Here is a 19,018-nt window from a genome sequence, read left to right on the forward strand (position 1 = left end):
GCGACACCACGAAGTGAGAAAAGCAGAACAACACCGGGGCACAACAGGAGAAGCAGGCCAGATGGACTGAGGGAGAGTAAGAGTATAAATACTCTGAGTTTGTTTTTTAGACTTGGGGGGCATGTTTGCTTTCACGCATATATATGTGTGTGTGTGTAGTAGAAATTGGCAGGAGGTGGTGGGCAGAAAGTTGAAGGAGAGGAATTGATAAGATGCCATAAAAAAGTAAATTTGCATCTTGAGCAAGCAGCTTGCCTGCACTTTCAAAAATAAATTTCTCCACTTAGAAACAGTTTGGGTGGCAACTCAACCAGCATTTCCCCATGTGGGCCTGTGATTTCACAGAGCACTCCAAAATGTTTCCAATTTTCTACCCAGCACATCATTTTCTGCAGTTTAGTCCTACATAATATAAATTGTCATTCTTCTTCTCATGTTGTTTCCTTACCTTGGTATTTCAGGGAGGAAAGACAAAAAAAGAGGAATGTTTACACAGAAGTGATTACAATGGCAAATCTTCCCGCAAACACATAGTAAACCAGAGCCAAGATAGAAGAGAAGGATACAGGACACTTTCTCCAGGGTGCAAGAAGTCTGTTTTTCCCAAAACCGTGCAGAAGGATCAATCTATGTGCTTCAGCCATCATGCATACTATCACAGCCATTACTCTTTACTGTTTCACATTTAGCACTCACTGCTAAGTACCATCCTCCAGTACCCTACCTAAAACCCTCTCAGAACTAGTTATACAAATATTTTATATTGCACAAACAATTTTCCAAACGTTTTCTGATAAATAAGATACACCTCGTATCTTCTTATACTGCATAATTCAACATTTTACTGTACCTGCTGTGGCTTTAAAGAACTCAAAGGACTTTTAATAGATCAGAGAACATTTTTGTTTTACGTGAAGATGCACACCAGTTTAGGCACGTTTGGAGCACGGACTGGCTAGAGCAAAGAGAACTACACCAAAATACAGTTGATAAACAGACCAATGAAAGAATGCCGCTCAGACAGTTGACCTACAGATCAAAATTTCTTTAGTATCAATACCAAAGAAGCTCAGAACTGAAGCATTTACATGGAAGAAAGATGTGACAAGGAATTTTGTGTGATCCCATTGTTTTTAACCCACATGGACTAAAAAAAGGGAAAAAAGGCTACAAGAAAATCCTTAGAGATTGAAATTCTTATGGTTCAAAGAATTCTTATGGACTAAAGACATTCCGGACAATGAATTTAAGGTTATAACCAAAACCTATCCCAATCTTTTAATAACAGTGCTTAGAGATCAAAAACCTGAATTAATTTTAGGACTAGGAATAGGAAGACTTCCTCAAACTTCATAAAACCAGAAATATCCCTGACCTTGAACAAAATAAATTTAAATGTTTGCAGCCATTTACAGGCAAATTGCAGGGTATATTAATAACATTTATCTTGTCATTGTATTAAAAAAAGATTCCCAAAATATAATTTTCTCACTGAAAAATGACATTTGGGGATGTCAGCATGGTGATCAAGAGATTAGGAAATAGTTATTTTTTGTTATATTTAGAAGGAAGTAACTTAAAAAAAGAGACTGAGAGCCCCAGTCATTCTAAGACTTAGAAAATATCCCTAAAATCAACAAAAAAGTATGCATGAGTCACATTTTCTTGCCTTCAAGAGTCCCTCATAACTCAGCAGATGAACCTTAAGTCACTTCATTAATTTTAATGAATTTAAGGAATAGGAATCACGCACAAGAAATTTTCTAATGTGGACACAAGTACATACCTTTTTGCCTTCCCCTCTTTGCATCTACCCAAAGGTGACATCCAACTCAGTCCAAGCCTAACACGCGACATCCTTGTACGCCATTCTCAAACTTACAGTTGAATTATGACCGCTGAGAGGCAGAACGCTGGCACTTGCTGAGAAACATGGTCTCACACTTTTTAGATCACCTGGAAATTCTCCAAGACTATGAGCAAAATGCCTTTGGTTATTACATAGCAGTCCTGTGTGTGCAGCTTGGGCTCGGGGAATTCTCTCCCGCCTCCCTAAGTCAGAGAGCACAACTAAAGCTGGAGGAGCTAACAAAAATTGCTTTGAACTTATTCAGAAAATATTTTAAATGAAAAATGGAATTGAATTCAGCTGATAATCAAAGCACCCAAATTACTTCGCACTCTGGGAACTAATGTTTATTACAGAAAAATTGAATCCGTTAGCTCATTTCACGCATCAGGCAGATACTCCAGGCCCCAGTCTCTCCCACCGCTATTAACCACAACTCAGCCTGTTACATCACATCTTGCGGTCTGTCCAAGAGAAAAACAAGCAGCTCTCAACAGCAGCCCTGTCCAGCTCACAGAGGAAAGTCAAAAAGTGCTTTGTATTCAGCAAGAAAGCTCGCATCTATGTAGATGCCCAACTACCATCTCTCGTCAACTTGATGGCCAACACGCTCTGGCAATTGTGCTAGACCCCATGCAGACAGCTGAGAAAGTTCAAGATTTAAGGAAAGATCCAAACATGTTCATGCTTACTACATCTTATTGGAAGAGTTTTAGACTACAGAAGATGCTTAAAGAATCATCTCTGTAAGAAAATTAACTTACTTCAATTTCTTATCATTGGCTGGGGATGCTGGATAATCAAAACATGAAAGACATTCTTATTAAATTGGGTTTCAATAAATTGCAGCTACAGGATTATACATTCAAGCTTTCTATGAAGGTCACACCAAGACAAAAAGACAGGAGAATCAAGTTAAAATAGAGAAAAAGTAGAAAGAAACGCATAGGAAATTAATGTGCGCGCTATTGAGCAAGTGCGTATCAGATCATAGATTGTTTTTTTTCCCTTAGCTGAACATTAAATAAGTCTTCAGAAATATTTATTTCTTGTTGCTTTAGAACACGTTGAACCTGGGTCAAAGTATAACATCTCTTCCTACAGATTTGTTCTTGGCAAGCATTTTGAACACACTCCAATTTATGTGGTTAGACAAATGGTTGAAAATACGAGCTGCATCTCCAAAGCACAGAATTTAATGGAATTAAAGTTTTAACAGTCACCCATTTGGAAGCAACAGTGCTGTTGATTATTCCGTTGCTCTGGTTTCTGTATTTAAGGCCTTTATTATGGGAAAAGATTAGATATGAAACAAATTGCAATCTCATTTCAAAGTTAGTAAAACAGCAAAACATTCTAACACATACCCCATACCTCCTGTGTATATCCTGTTTATAAGCATTGGTATTTACCAAGTGCTGACACAATTAGATAAGCACTCAAAATTAAAGCTGCTAATGGTTCTTATTTCTCTTTCTAAGTAACAACAGTTTGGAGCAGAGAGATCAGCTCTACTTAGCACTAAAAGGCAGTCTATCCCATCCTAGCTGATGAGGGACTGTAGCATTGCTCAGTCAGCAACAGCACCAGGGCTACAAAGCTTGGTTTTTTGTTAAACTGTAATGTCGTACCAGAAACATTGCAATCCCACTATCAAAATGTTTAAAGGGGCACACGTGTAGGTCTGCACACATCCCAAAAGCCCAGTTAGAAACCTACAGTCACACAAGACAGAGCTTTCCAGTTATCTGTGAGATGTAATGAACTATACAAGCTTCCTCTGCAAAAATACGAGCTCTACTTCACATTGTGTAGGGCACAAAACTTAGGAACTATTTTAAGTAGGTGGAAAACAGCCTCCCTTTTTCCAACATCCCTAGACAGCTGTAGAACAGCTTGTACTGGCAAACTCAGAGGAATATTTCAGCTGTGGCCCTTACAGAACTAAGTGAAAAAAAATTAAATGCAGAAAACAGCCAGCGCAGTCAAGCAGCGTAAGGCAAGTAAATCTGTATTATTGCTTTGTTGCTGTCTCAAATTTAGACTACTGCCAGGCAGGGAGAGGGGGAGGGAGAGGACACGCATACGCGTGCACACACACAGGAAATAATTTTAAGAAGTCCTAGCAAGCAACACAGGTTTCTAAGCTGCTATTCTGCATAACAGAGCATTTCGGGAGCCTACTGGTACATAAGGACAGATGCAGAACCCACAAGGCTCTTTGTTGCTTAGAGCCCATCGTTAACAACACATCTTTTTTAGCCTCTCTCACTCCCAAGTTTTCAGGTCCTTTGGATAGCGACCATCTATTATTACTTGAGAAAGCTATTTTGCCTGATGGTTCTGGTCCACAGCACGATGATGCTTTGGGTAATGAACTCTCTTCAAAGCCTCAATGCTTTTTATAAATCATCTAAATTACTGGAAACGCATCCTTTCCAGCATGTTTTGCTGAGGCTGTTGTCAATACTCTCATTCAAAGTTTGGTAGCAAGAGTAGCTTCATTTGCAGTGCTGAAAGCAAACCTTTATTCCTTCTGCAGCGCAGTTCCAAAGCAAATGTTAATATCTTGGCAAATTTAATTATTTACAGTATCAAATGCTTTCATTTCAGAGTCATCATGGATTTGCTCTTCCTCCTCAAAGAACGTAGTTAGAACTTACACAAGACATTTTCTCACTGAAGTTAGCCTGAAATGAACCAGGAAGGAAAGCCTGAAGCCTGCCTTTACCAGACAAAATCACACCTCAGGTGTCAAAATCTCGATTTACGTTAGCAAGTACCACAACAGAACAGGAGCGGATCTGCAAAATAAAGCGATAGGTTTAGAGGAGCTGACATCCACACCACGTGTGTGTGTTAATATTGGGGGGGACAGCGCTGTGGGTTGTACCTAGTCCTCTTAATGAGGAATCGCTAACAGCTCGAGGACATTCGGTGCATTCCTGGAATATCTTCACTAAAGGGGAATCCCATTTGTAATCTCCGAGAATACTCCACGATACAAGCCACAGTGTTCTTAGTAGGGTTATTACTTCACTTCTAAAAGCTTCTCGTTCAAACCTGTGTTTGGAAACAACCTGAACTACTCTGAACTACCAAACTCATTCATATCATAGATATTCACCACAGGAATTGCCAAGAAATAAACTCATGAATCAACTACCTGCAGTTACTCCCTCAAGTAACAAAACACTTAGTAACTTTAAAGGCCAAAACAAAGGGATACAAAAAGCTATGCCTTTACTCAGGTACATTTTGGTTACAAAATGGCTCACAGCTGCAGATTTACTAAGGCAGAACCTGCTTCAAACCAGAATTCAGCTTATGATTGAATGAGCTGCAACTGTATCAAAAGGGTTACCTGAATTCCTGCAGCATGCTGAAGCTGCCCAGATCACACACTGGCCGATTTACGGCCAGGTAACCATTGTAACAACATGCAAATACTTCAAAAATGAAGTTGCAGTTTAAGTTTTCTGTATTTTTCATCATCTCTTTGGATTCCATGTCTTCCCTTGCCGTGCTAGCAAGGGTCTTCTGAGCCTGCTGCTAATTTACACCAACTTGCACCAAGTGTAACAAGCAGTCCCACAGTAATTCCATTTGATTCTGAAGTTATTAGGGAGAAAAATTAGATGACTGGAAGAGCCTTGTTTCAGTGGAAAATTAGAGCAGAAAAATCAAAGGGGCATAAATTTTGTATTCCCATCTTCAGTATAACAGGTCAGAGATAATAATATGAGCAATAGAACAGAAGGTGAGACCTTCCTTTTAATTATGAGTAAGACTTTGAAAATATCATCAGCAATTCATTGACACAGCAATCGATGCAGTTACAGAGTAACGGATACAGGGAGAAAGAGAGAACATGAGTAAGAAAGGTAAGAAAGGGAAAAAAAACTTGAAAATCTGAGAAAAAATCACTACAATAAAGACTGAAGTATTAGGCTAGTCAAGAAAGTGAAAGGTGACACAGGGAGAAGGAAAACAAACGCTCCAAATGAGGAGATGAGGCAACAAAACACTTCAGTGCAAGTCAAAGTAAACCGAACATACCATAAGCAGATGAAAAGGCACTAGCAGAAGTGACCTGAAAAGACAAGGGCTTAACAAACTGAACACACTGGGTGATACAGGAGAAAACAAAACCAACAAAAGCAAACACAGCAAACCACTAAGTGTTATTAAATCAACATTATGACTGAGATGCCAACAGATGAAAAGGAGATTACAGGGGCAACTACTGATGTATAACTAATAAAGTCCCACACACAAACGGGTCGGTAAATATCAATGAAGGAAACAGTTTCCTCACGGTGTTACTGGCGCTTCCTGATACACTTAAAAGTTGGCAGAGCTTTCACCTTGAGTGAGGAATAGGCAGACCTGCTCATTTCTGAGAAAGCCACAGCCAGTGATTACCTTCTGTAAGTAAATTCTCCAAGATAAGAGGATACTCCCTCAGTATTAACGTTCTTCAGTACTGCTACCCGTATTGATGGATCAACCTAACAAAAAAAAATTTCATATGGTCAGGTGTCAGTTTACACCATGAGGATCTGGTCCTTAGTGTGTAAATAAGGTCTGCTCCATTACATGTATGTACGTTCACAAGTGTAAGTTTTTCTACAGTTCTCTGTGGCCACCAGGGCCAAGACAGAACATTACCTTCTCACGAGACATCATGGGTCTGTATTAAGGTCGCTGCCCAGGTAGCAAGGCGATGCTGGATGCAAACAGTAGGAAATAGAGCTAGAGGCACTGCAAGAACATATTCAAGATTTACATGCAGGATTATGAAAAAATTAGTACAAATTGCATATTAGCATTTACATCTCAGAAACCACAAGGTTTAGTGTCACAGTAATTAATTAAATTGGTGAACATGACCTCCTTCCATGCGGTCAAGTAACAATTTAGAGTTCCTCTAAACTTACGTTTTTCAAAACTGTAAGCAGCGCTTCCAAATGTTCCAAAGCAGCCACTCTCTTCAAAACACTTTATGTACAAACTTATGCAGGCAGAGATGCTCAGAAACGCTGCATATCCACACCTCTAACCACAGGTGACAGAAGAGGCACTACTGAACATCCTTTAGAGACTTCAGCAACTGCCAGTAGCTGTTCCCCACGGTTTCTGAGAAGGAACCCCTCTCACCGGTCTGACAACAAGTAATTTGGTATGTCTAGTGATACTGAGTTCAGACTACTAGTCAGGGGTTCTCACAAGAGTGTCAAGGGTTCTGATACTGTTACATCTAAATACAGTCAAAAAATAACGTGCTTTTAAACCCAGCCTTGCCCAAATTTGTAGTTTAGAAGTAAAAAACGAAGTTTTCTGCAGGAGTCAGCTGGCCAGGCTGTTTCAGTTACTAGAACACCACCATCCTATGCACGACTCTCACAGTTCATATACATCCATTTGTTCAAGCTCTCAAATTTTCCTTTGATAACAAAATCTGCTTTCTGGTTAGTAAACATATTTCACCACAAGCAGCAAAGCGTTCGTATCTCGTACTGGGACTGATCTATACCATTATGTTTTAACAGGTGGCTGCGTAGTGAGTGTCAAGCTAAGAAACACTTATTTGCATAACATCCTTTCTGCACTTTTATATAAGCACAAACCAAGAAGCACATCCTGTTAAAGAAAAGGATGATTTTGGTGCGTATCAGATTGTTCCGATTTCTTTATCAAGTACGATTTACATATCTCACCCTTCCCTCTTCCCCTTTGCATATGAACTTCAAACTCCAAACCCAACAAAAAAGCAACCCACCAAACACCTGGCTTAGAGATGCAACAAGTTTTGTGGGACCAGCTGAAAGTACAAGGCTTGTTTGTTAGGGCTGCTACTCACGGAGCTTCAGCCACAGCTCTACTTTGGAACCCAAAGCGGCAAAAGCTATCTCCTCGCGCCATTTCTTCATCAACAAATGGAAGCACACGGAGGATTATAAACCAGAGATAGCTTCCATCCGCTTGACCAACAGAAAATATTCTATCCAAACATGTGTGTGTCATTGGCCATAGTTGTTTTCCAGCATACAAACTCAATCCTTGCAGCTGGCTTGCAGCGTGCCCGGTACTGACTGCAGCAGCTCCTTGGGATTTATGACCATGACGCAGAGGTCACTGAAGTTAAGAAGGAAGGGCTTGTTGGGCCCTCACACGGGTAGAGTTCCACTTGCAATACTGACTGGGGCAGCTTAACAGAGCAACTGACTGTATGTGCACCCAAATAAATATTTTCTGTACCTCGGTGTCAATCTAGGTAATACAGAAAGGCAGAGTGTCCTTTGTTGGCCTCCCTCACTTTGCAGTAGAGCAGAAAATCTGGACCACCAAGTCTGATTGGCTTGGATTTCCCAGTACTAGGAGGAAGACATACACGTTATGCAGAACACAAAAGCCCACAAAAATCCCCTTGCAGCTCCACTCAGGTTCAACAGCTAGGGCACAACTCACACAGAAAACCCCTGAAGCTGGGCACTTCCACGGCGGGGTGCTTCAAGAGCACCACATCCATCCTTCTCCTAGCACGTCCCGTGCTCCTTTGTGATCTCTCCCCCTGTCCACAAGGAGGAAATCCTCCAGCCTTAGACCACCTTCCCCACTGCCCCCTTCCCTTGGCTGTAGAATGGCACAAAAGGGACAGGGAAGCACAGAAAGTGTTGAAGGCAAACATTGCAAATAACATCAATGGGAAAATTCGGAACCGGTGCCCTGAAATTTCCTCCTGCTGACTTCCTCCAAGTACCAGTCTGCGCATAGCACCCCTTCAATTATTTCCTGTTACTAACTGCACCATGCTTCCCTCGCATTATGGCCTAGGTCCTTGATGTTTTCAATTAAAACAGAATGAAAACCCAGTTTTTCTGCATGATAATGAAAAAATAACCTAGCAGATAAGCTTTTTCTCCCAATTTAATAGACATTTCAGTCTTTTGAGGAGATGGAGAGAATTATTACTCCAATTTTCTACACTCTCAAAACAAAATCCAATATAACACCAGTTTCTTTTAAAAAGAGTTATAATGGTATTTCTCATCATTTAGCTTTTGAGCATTATAATGCACTAGATATAAAACTAAAAGCATCTCATTCTCCACTGAAGGTAGGCTCTCTAGGCAACTATCAACAAGCAAACAGAACCATTTTCATCACTTTGGAAAAAGAAGTTTAGTGGGGGGAAAAAAGCATGAGGAGTATTTTGACAAACATGCACAACATGAGAAGTAATTTTCACCTAAGTGCACAGAGATCTAAAAAACCACACAGGACTTTTTGTAAAATGTGTTTTGCTAAAGTACAGAAGCAAACCACATTCAAGACTGCATGATAATGAAAAGATAACCTGTCAGATAGCATTTTTCCCCACTTTAGTTGGTAATTCAGTCTTTTTAGGGAATAGGGAGAAAAAAGATGAGTTTGAAGGACAAAGGTAGGAACCAAAACTACCCAAGATCTAACGTTAGCAGTGGGTGAAGGATAAATGCCTAGAAAATAATTCATGCGCATAACTGAAGTGACATTGCAAACACCGCAAGCAAATAAACATCAGGGAGATTTGAAATGCAAACCAGCAAGCCTTAGGAAAGTGTCAGCAAAAACAGTAACAAAAAGCTCTCCACACTGTAGCCAACTCCAAGGAAAGAGTTTTGAGAGAACAAGAACAAATAGTTTTCAAAAAAGAGAAAGGGACCAAGACATCCCACTTTTTTTCCCCCAAGAACCTTGACAAGAATTCATTTTTGAAGCGAACATTTGCATAACAACAAAAAGGGTCACCCACTGCATTCCATTTATTTTAAATAAAAATGTATTCCCTAACATTCCTTACTTCTCCTCCTCCACTGAAATCGTTCGATTTCAACATGGCAAGCAAATTCCAGACGATCAGGTTTGGAAAGTCAAATGAAGTGCCTGTTGTGCAGTTTTTCAAGAGGAGCAAACCAAACGGGACTGCCTAAAACACAACCAATGAACAAAAGGGGCTGACTGAGGCCGCGTAGAGAAGCAGCAACACCAAGGTTTCAGTGGACTGTGTAATCTTATGCACCACTCCCAATGAAAAAAAAAAGAATTAAAAGAAACTAAAGGAATAATAAAGGCTGTAGGAAGACACGGCTGGTTACAAGTTGCGTTGGAACAGATAATCCATTCGCCTGATCTAAACATCCGATGGAAGCAGAAGGAAGAAATCAGCTTGTCTAACAGCATTGTTAAAGATGTGGTACTGAAGAGGTTTGGAGCAAACATATAAGATAAAGGACACAGCACAAAACTCCCTATATGTATACACAACGGAGGGACAAGTAGGAACAGTTATCTAACCACCACACCGCTCTCCCCTATTACATTTCAGATCTTACAAATTGGCAGCTTGCAGGATGAGTAAATACTGAAATGTCACCTAAAAGGGTGGAAATGATTAGGTGAGACAATAACCAGGTTGATCCTACCACCTACCATCTGCTGGCGATAGCACTATTTGTAGCTGTAAGCATGAAGAACGTGCAAACATTTTCTTAGAAGAAAATTTCCGAAGTCGTGAAAAGTCCCAATTCCTCTGAAACACAAAAACCCCACGAGCTTGATCACATTTTTCATGTCAAGTTGTAATTCATGTCTGTGTATTTCTGTCTGGAAAGCTAAATTTGAGATATGTAAATGGATCAAACTGTACAACAGTGTAGCTTGTAGAGCATAACGAAAGGTGGAAGGGAAAGAAAGGAAAGACGCACAACTGTTATTTCCTAGCCAAGAAGTGGCTGGATTTCACCAGAATACACCGGTGAATGTGTCATATTGTACATGCAAGGTTTTTAGCATTAGCCTCACCCCTCCAGACTAGTATTACCGCATTACAGCAAATCCTCCATATGGATTAGGAGTCTTGGGTTTGTCATCTGACAGCATCAAGGACAAGACAAGTCCTGTCCCCAGCAGCCGAGCCCTGTAAATGCAGAGGGTGCAAGCGGATGGACTGGCAAGACAAGGAATGAGCAGGAAGAAGTCATGCCAACAAGACGGGCGGTCTTATTGCGTTTTTTTTCTGTAGACATCACAACAAAGTAGAGTTTGGGGGAGATAAAAATAAATAAATAAATAGTGTCCACATTCAGCTTGGGAGAAGAACGTGGTTTCAAGAACATGAAATCTGACTTCTTAGTTTAATGGAGGCTTACTGTTCAATACAGGAATTACAAGTAAGAATATATCATTACCCCAAAAATACTCATTTACGGTTTTTATTATTAAATACAAAAGCCGTGTTATTCTCCACATTTAATCATTATGACTATTAATAGATGAGAATAAATTCTGAATCTCTGCCAAGGCCAACGTTTTCCATTACTATAAAAGTATGAAAGTGCAAGTAACACACATACAGAAAAATAAGCATTTTTGTCAGACAGTCATGCCAGGTGACTGTCACTAAAAATGCAAAGAATTTGTTAACGGATTCTACTTTTTTTTCTGTTACAAAGAATTTTTTTCTCAAAGAGGTGTAACTATGGAAGTTTGTTTTCTTTTAAAGAAAAAGAAGTTTTCATTTATTAAGAACTTTTAAAGCAGAGAAAGTTCTTTGCCTGAATTTTAATGTATCATGTAGGTTCAATTATCCCACAGAAATCCTTTGTTTTATGCAAAGTATTGTCCTTGAAAGTTTTTGTCTCTACTCTTTAGCCCACACCATCAGGATTTCTTATAATTAACCAATAATTATAAGGCAAGCCCTACAGAACTCCCCTTAATTACGGCTACTGTCAACAGCAGAGCAAAAATCAAGAATGTTAAAGACATCTCAAAGATGCAGAGAGGCATCTAAGAGATTTAAGAACACACCCAAAAGCACAATTTCCACTGCACTTAATGAGGCTCCCAAAGGTATCTGCACACTTTTTAGAAACCAGCCTCTAAGGATGTGTCTGAGCACACTTCGCACCTGTAGCTCTCATCAACATCATCTTGGCATTGTGGGCTTTTGGCACCTCGGGAAATGCCTACACATTTAAGTCACTTCTGATTATCTCCATCTGTGCACTTTTATTCTTGTATAAAAGTATCTCATCTCTGTTTATAGTTTAAACCACAAGCCTGGACCTAGGGCTCACACGTGGAGACAGGAACACTAACAGCAATTTATAGAAGGGTTGGAGGGAGGGCTGAATTTTTCACCACCAGCTTTTTCTTTTTATTTTGTTCCAGAAGAACTTCTTTTCAGGCTTTTTCAATATTAAAAAAAAAAAAAGAAGAAGAATTTATTTAGGATTTGGTATATATTTTCTACTGTTTGAAAGTCAACCTAAATCACAACTGGAAATCAAGAATTCACAAAAATAAGAAACCTTTTCTGGAAATTTGAGAACTGAGAATGAAAAGTTTTCATCTACTTCTCATGATTTGCTTAAATATTGGAAAATTAAGGTGACCTATATTTTACCAATTAGCCCGATAATGAGAAATTATAGTTTACTGCCACACTGTTTATGTTGTACCAGTTTTATGGCAGATTAAGTATAATTTATGTGACTATAAAATTATCTTAAGTTATGAATTTAAATACCTTCATAGCATATTCAATATATACATATGAATGCACATGAATACAAGAATAGCTCTAATACAGACATTCCAGATGAGTGAAAAAGAACAAAGGAAATATATAGGTGATGAAGGTCAAAGGAAGACTTTTCCTACCCCCCTTGTCTTTTGAGAGGGTGGTCAAAAGCTGCTTAATTTTGGTATTTGGGAAAATTTGATCAGTTCAAGGACTGGGCAGTCCCAGAAAGAGTACTTATATTTAGTAAATTCTTTCTTGGCATCATCTCCAGAACATTCATAGTAACAGATGGAATAAAACTGTGTCTCATAGGTAAGCCACACCAACCTTTTAGGACAGGATTCATTTAACCCAAGGGCAGATGGGTCAGCACATTTCAGAGACACTGCAGATTTCTGTCACCAGTTAAAGTTTGTGGGGGGTCAGTCACTCAAACCTGAAGACCTAACTGTGCTATAACTTCAAGAGCTGCAGACTCTAAGTGAATTCAGTAACACACAGCCAGGACTTCTTCGCCAAAATGCTGGTAAGCTGCCTCTGCTGTAGAAATTGTTGCTGTTTTCACAAAGTTAACGTTATCAAGAAACGTGGCCTTCCTGAAAACACGACAAGATTGATAGAGATCTTGCAGGGGTTGCACCAGGCACAGACTGCTGTTCTGTTTTCTTGAAGCTCATTAGCATTGCACAGCTGATGCCACACGATGACAATGACAGCCCCAAGGGATCTGACAAACACAGGTTGCAGTGAAGGTAGGAAGAAAAAGATTCAAGGACAAACTTGAAAAGAAAAAAAAACATTATGCTTTGTAAACTGAAGCAGATTTTGTGAGCGGTGGAAGCAGGAGAATGTTTCCTGCTCCTGGGAAGTGCTCTGACAGGTTTACCTCTGAGGGCTGGGGCTGCGTGTTCCAGTGAGCCTCAGCAGAGCTGTGCAGAGATCGGCTTTCTTCAGAGATGCCAACAAACAGAGATGGTTTGAGTAGGACAAGGATTGCCTGGCATGCCAGGTGGAGGAGGCTATTTTCACTTCGAGGTAAATGCGAGAGCTCCCAATTACTCTAAGAGGACAGTGCTACCCACATTGTTTTGACATGGCTTCAGGCTGCGTGCTCAGAGCACTAAGTAGCAATGATGTATTGGTAGGCAGTGGTGGGCTGCCATCGGCCCCGACGAGTAAGGCAGTGCAGCCCTACAGGTCAGCACGAGCAGTCAGAGCACACGGGTGCTCTCCTCTGAGCTTCAGCCAACGCGCCATGAGCACAGCGAGCCAGCCTTACTCTGCTGGGCCGTGACATCAGTAGCGTGGCTTCCTATAACCCTGCTGTACCAAAGTTATCCTCAACTCCTTCCATGCATTCCACCAAAGGAGAGAAAACAAAACTAGAAGGCTGCCCAGAAGAGCAAAACCTTATTTTGAAGGTATACAGATTTATTTTGGATTATTTACAAGGAATTATGTATATACAGAGTTGATTCCTACAGCATCCAAAATGAATGTTACTTTTCCAGTATTCCACTTGATCTTGAATAGGGGGAATTATCAATGCTGGGTGTTCAGGGACAGGAGGAAAGAAAAGGAAACACACAGCTGGTATCAAGTAACAGACTCAGTCCCATACGGTTTGAGGTTGGTCTAAGGAAAAGAACTGCACCATTCAAAAAAAAAAAATCACAGCACTGAACAACTTAAGGAATAATTTCCATCATTCAGAAATCCAGCTTAAAGATGCTTTTCAACTTAAAGTGCATTTGCTTACAGTACTGAGAAAATAAAGACTACTATAAAAGCCATCTCTACTCATGCATTCTTGTTTCTTTTTTAGTTAAGCAATGAAAATAGAGCGTTTCATTTAGCAAAATAAAAACAATACGCGGCATGATTACACTGACAACACTTGAGAAGAAAAGCCCACCACTGAATGCACTTCAGGTTCAGTTTATACAAGATCATTAGCAATGTACTTTCCTGCAACAGGAGAAGAAAAAGCATGACCCCAAAGCAGCAGCCCTTGCTTTATGTTTGTTTACAGCATTATCTGTACGTACAGCATCTTTAACCCCTATTGCCATGCCTGCTTCTCACCTATCATTACATCCTTGCAAAGTGACTGAACAAGTATTGAATTTTCTTTTATTGTATTCGAAACAATAAGAAATTAACTCTTTTAAACTTCTTTAAAGCTCATTCATCCCACTGAACACAGACAGCTGTTCAGTGGCAATTTATGTAAAAGCAAGATCATTTCTTGACAGCGTAGGAGTTGCTGCCCAGTCTTTAAAAGAGCAATTGACATTTCTCCCTTTGCCCCTTCTAAGTACCTAATTGCCTTGGTCTCCTGATACAGCGAGCCGCTTAAAAATCATTACATAAATCCCCCAGGACACACAGTCATTACACCAAATAAAACAAATCTGTGTTCTGAGTTTAGATTGGTATCACATGTTTTCGTCCACTGCTGTACAGTTTTTATTTGGCTTTGAAAGGGATTAATTTAATTATTTTAGGAGTTAAGGCCATCAAACAACGCACATAAATACTACAAGGTTTGTGACAGCAGTCATAAACATACCGCTATGTACTGAATATACAAAAAGCACTTAGAGCACTGGATGGTCTTTATGGTATCTTTTAAAATGGGATAGCCCAAGCTACTTCCATCCTCATTTTCCCATCTTTCCGACTCACCTTAACATCTTGCTGTGTCAATGCCACTTGCCAGCAAAAATTCTAAGCAAAGCAGACCAATTCTCGGCACAATCCCTCCTTTTTAGTATTACCATAACTTGTTGGTTAGCTTTTTAATGACTATGTCACTTCATTGCACTCAGAAAAGCTGTTATGGAGTGGATTCTGTGGCCAGACAGCTTGAGGCCCCCTTCAGACTGGAACTGATGTTTGTTCCCATCACCTGCGAGCCATTCCCACTGTTAGCTGGGAACATGTGACACTTTCAGTGGCTCTTTCGAGCTTTGGACATACTCTGTCTCCACACCACACCTCGTGCTTTTTCTCTTTAGACTGAACGCTCCTCCACACCACGTGCACAATCAGCCCTTGCCTAGCAGGTAAGATGGGGTTCAACATCTGCACTGAACACAGCAAACAAAAAGCTGCCTTAGTTTCATAAATTAATCAAGTTCTGCAAATACCTAATATTATTTACTCTGATATTGTGGCGGCAAATAAAAACCACGAGTGATATACAGGAACTGCAGAGGAAAGAGGAGGTAAAAAGAAGACGGGAAAGTACAAATGGAGGAAGGACAATATTTAAGGTAGTTCTGAAGGAAGCGCAGAAAGCCTCAGTGAGAAGTGTTTCATACACCCAAACATCTGGTTGATGAGTGGTAGCTGAATCAGTTTCTTCCCTGAAAGCACCAAAATAACTCTCAAAAGTTGGTATGGAAGGCAAAAGAAGGAAAGAAAAAAATGATAAGAACTACATTGTGCTGCAGAACTGCAGAATTTGTCTTGACTTGCGTGGGAGACCTCTTGAGAGTTAGCTGCTCTCTTTCACTGTTAACACTGCCCACAGAACTGCAGCCTTCTCTGCTCTGAGGAGACACAGGCTTGGCTATAGCTGTGTGAGCTAGGACTCCGGGATGTCTCTATATGGCATCGCCCATATAGATGCGACATCCTCCTACTCCCCTCCCTTTCACTTCAACTCCCATTGCCACTGAAATGAAGGCCTCACCAAGCCACGATGGGAGTTTTCTGTGGCAATACAAGAGGTTTCAGTATACAAAGTATGTATTGCAAGGGTCCTTGACAGGCAGCAGTTCAGAGCAAGGGGTAGTGGTAGTTGAAAATTAACTAAATCAAGATTGGTCCAATGTTTCCCCTTTCACTAAAAAGGGCAGGACTCATTTATATCAGCAAGTTCAACTGGCAACAAAAGCACCACAGTTCAATTTGAGCCAACAGTTCCGAATTAAATTATGGCACAGCTATTGCTCATATGACAATAACAGTATTAAACAGGTGTTGAATACGCTTTAATTATCCTTTAACAACTCGAGGCAGTCAAAAAGCAGGGCACGGTCAGCAAGAGCCACTGCCATGAAATACAGGCTCAAAAGTAGCTCACAGCAAGAACCTCACCTGTAGGCGATCCTGAAAGCCTTGCTCACTTTCTTAGCTCTAACTGAACAATTCTTCTTCACATAAAGATCACGTTACCTCATCAAACCTGTCGGACTCTCGCTTCATTACTTACATGCACGACTCTACATGCGGTAGAGCACACAGATATTCAGTCGAAAGCTGCGGCACTCCATAAAGCCTTCCAGCTGGGCCCACTCCCTGCAAGTAACACCTTTGGTTCTAACTGGGATAGCAGCAATATAGCGAGTTACAATATTTTCAGTACAACCTAGTACTACTCATACACATTCTATTTCCAGCCCAAATTCCCATTTTTCCACTTAGCTTTGACTTCCTTTCCCGTCAATGCGTACTACTAAAAGGAAACAAAACAGCTACAAGACAATGCAAACCTGGATATAACACTCCAGCATCTGAGATGCCCTTTCTTTTCCTGCTTCTTTTCAATTTTTATGATGTTTAATAAAAAAAATCACACAGGTGGACTCATCCATAGGATTCCATAGTAAGCACTGTGGACTCGATCTGTAGAAACTAGTGACAAAATGTTTCATATACTAACTTATCAAATTAACAGACATAGCAGATGACAACCCCACCCTAAGACTGGAATTAAAGAGCAAGGTTGCCTCTGCCATAGGCGACAAGCGCAAGAAAGCAACTGCTAACAAGAAGAAAACATCTGGAAGATGCGTTTATATATGGAACACAGCTTCTGACTAAGCAAACAGAACAGGGAATTTGCATTTGTTAGTTTATCTACAGTATGGCTGCTGTGCAAACAGCTACAAGGCAACATGAGAAAAATCCAGAAGGAAAGGCTCGAAACATCTTCGGTGTGCGTGCAATGCTTTTCCATACCCCCCTCTGGAGTACGTACAAAATTAACAGCTTCAATACAAGATTTTCATTCTGTTCAATCATAAAAGAAAAACATCACTTCTTAAACACATGCACGCAGAGAATCCTTATCTAGATGAGAGCACCACAGCACAAGGCGCTTGGAAATAGGCAATCAATCCTCTGCTTTTTCTGTACACTTTCCATTTGTCATCATAAAGCAAAATGGGAAGAATTTAAAGACCTGTCAGTTTTCAGATGAGAATCCTACTCCTAAACAGGATTAGCTGGTAGCCTAAAAATATCAGCCAGTAACCTCCCAAAGTCATAAGCTCATGTACCCCACCAAGTTTTATAACAGTCACTAACTAAAAGAAATTAGGTCAGAATCCAAATCAGATCACACCGGAGCAGCATCAATCTCCTTATTTCAGAGCTGTCACATTTTAAATCCTTCATAGAGCTTCCACATAAATTATTAAAACCAGATCTTTCTTTGAACAGAGACTGAACTGGAATGTCGCTTTTGGTTAACGTTACAGTTCATTAAAAAAAAAGCATAAAAAGAAGTTCATCTTCAGTCACTTGAGACATATTCCTCTATGTCTATGTGCACATCCCTGTCAAGCAAACAAAGATATCTAGCAGACTGCTTTAGGGTTTCCAGAAGATGATCTGGGCTCAGGTTGCAGTACTTGTGCCACCGCAGTCTGACAATACAAGTCCCTTCCTGGCCAAATTCAGTGCCTCACTAGTTTCTAGCAGATTGACACACCCTACCCACGTCAGTTCCAGTAATACCAGGGACGTTCCCATTTTAATTCTGCACATCTATAATCTCTTCCCACTGATGAACTGCACCCTGGAACATGAGACACATTATGTAGTTTGACTCTAGCACTGGCCTGCTATTCCTGTACAGCCCTGTAATTTATTTACTACATACACAATAAAACAAACATCATCATCACCTCCAATCTTTGAAATCTGTTCATAAGAAGCCACGCAAAAATTACTGATAGCCGTCACAAGTAGAGCTCATGATACTGTAAATATCAACATATTTGGCCCCTGAATCTATTAAAACAAATCAATTTGAACTTCTAGCCCCCAAGACTTGTCCTGCTCAGCTGAATTGGAATTTGCCAACATCATCAAAAAGAACAACAAAAACTTCAAGTGTCACCAACAGACACGTTATCTGTTTCTTATCACAACTTGCTATTGAGACCTTTTATTATCTTATCAATTGGTCAAGTGATTGACACAATCTTTTCCTGTACTGCTTCTAGTTTCCTTCTCACAATGCCAACAGCCTTCTGAGATGCAGATTACAGGATCTCACCTACATGTAAAGTATTTGAGCAAATTATTATAATTTGCATCTGGAAATCATCACCTGCACTATTCAAGAAGTGGCCAATTCAGCCTGTGCTGTTATGCTCCACACCTTGACTGCCTGCCATTTACTCGGAGAACACAAAGGTTCAGTGAAAGCCTCTCATTGATACCATGTTCCCAGAAGTACAGTGACTTAATTTATAGTTTTTACCATTGCATTTACTGCTTTTAAACTTTGTGCAGGACATTGACTCATATCGCTGACAAAAGAGGTAGGCAGTAGATAAGACCAGAAAGAAGTTTCA

At 40.2% G+C, this 19,018-nt stretch overlaps 1 protein-coding gene across 2 annotated transcripts in view; it reads right to left on the reverse strand.

The window, feature by feature from the left end:
* The window catches only part of MGAT5 (alpha-1,6-mannosylglycoprotein 6-beta-N-acetylglucosaminyltransferase), a 115,309-nt gene that overhangs the window by 76,746 nt on the left and 19,545 nt on the right, over positions 1-19,018 (reverse strand). Inside the window, exon 1 of one of the 2 annotated variants that reach the window (XM_083841304.1) lies at positions 6,521-6,539. The exons of the other annotated variant lie outside the window; for it this stretch is intronic. The gene's annotated coding sequence lies outside the window, so the exon portion shown is untranslated. Of the gene's footprint in view, positions 1-6,520; positions 6,540-19,018 lie in introns of those variants that run through there. 2 annotated transcript variants of the gene reach the window in all.

Source organism: Anser anser (genome assembly GCF_964211835.1).
Source record: "Anser anser genome assembly, chromosome: 6".
Lineage (NCBI taxonomy): Eukaryota > Metazoa > Chordata > Aves > Anseriformes > Anatidae > Anser > Anser anser.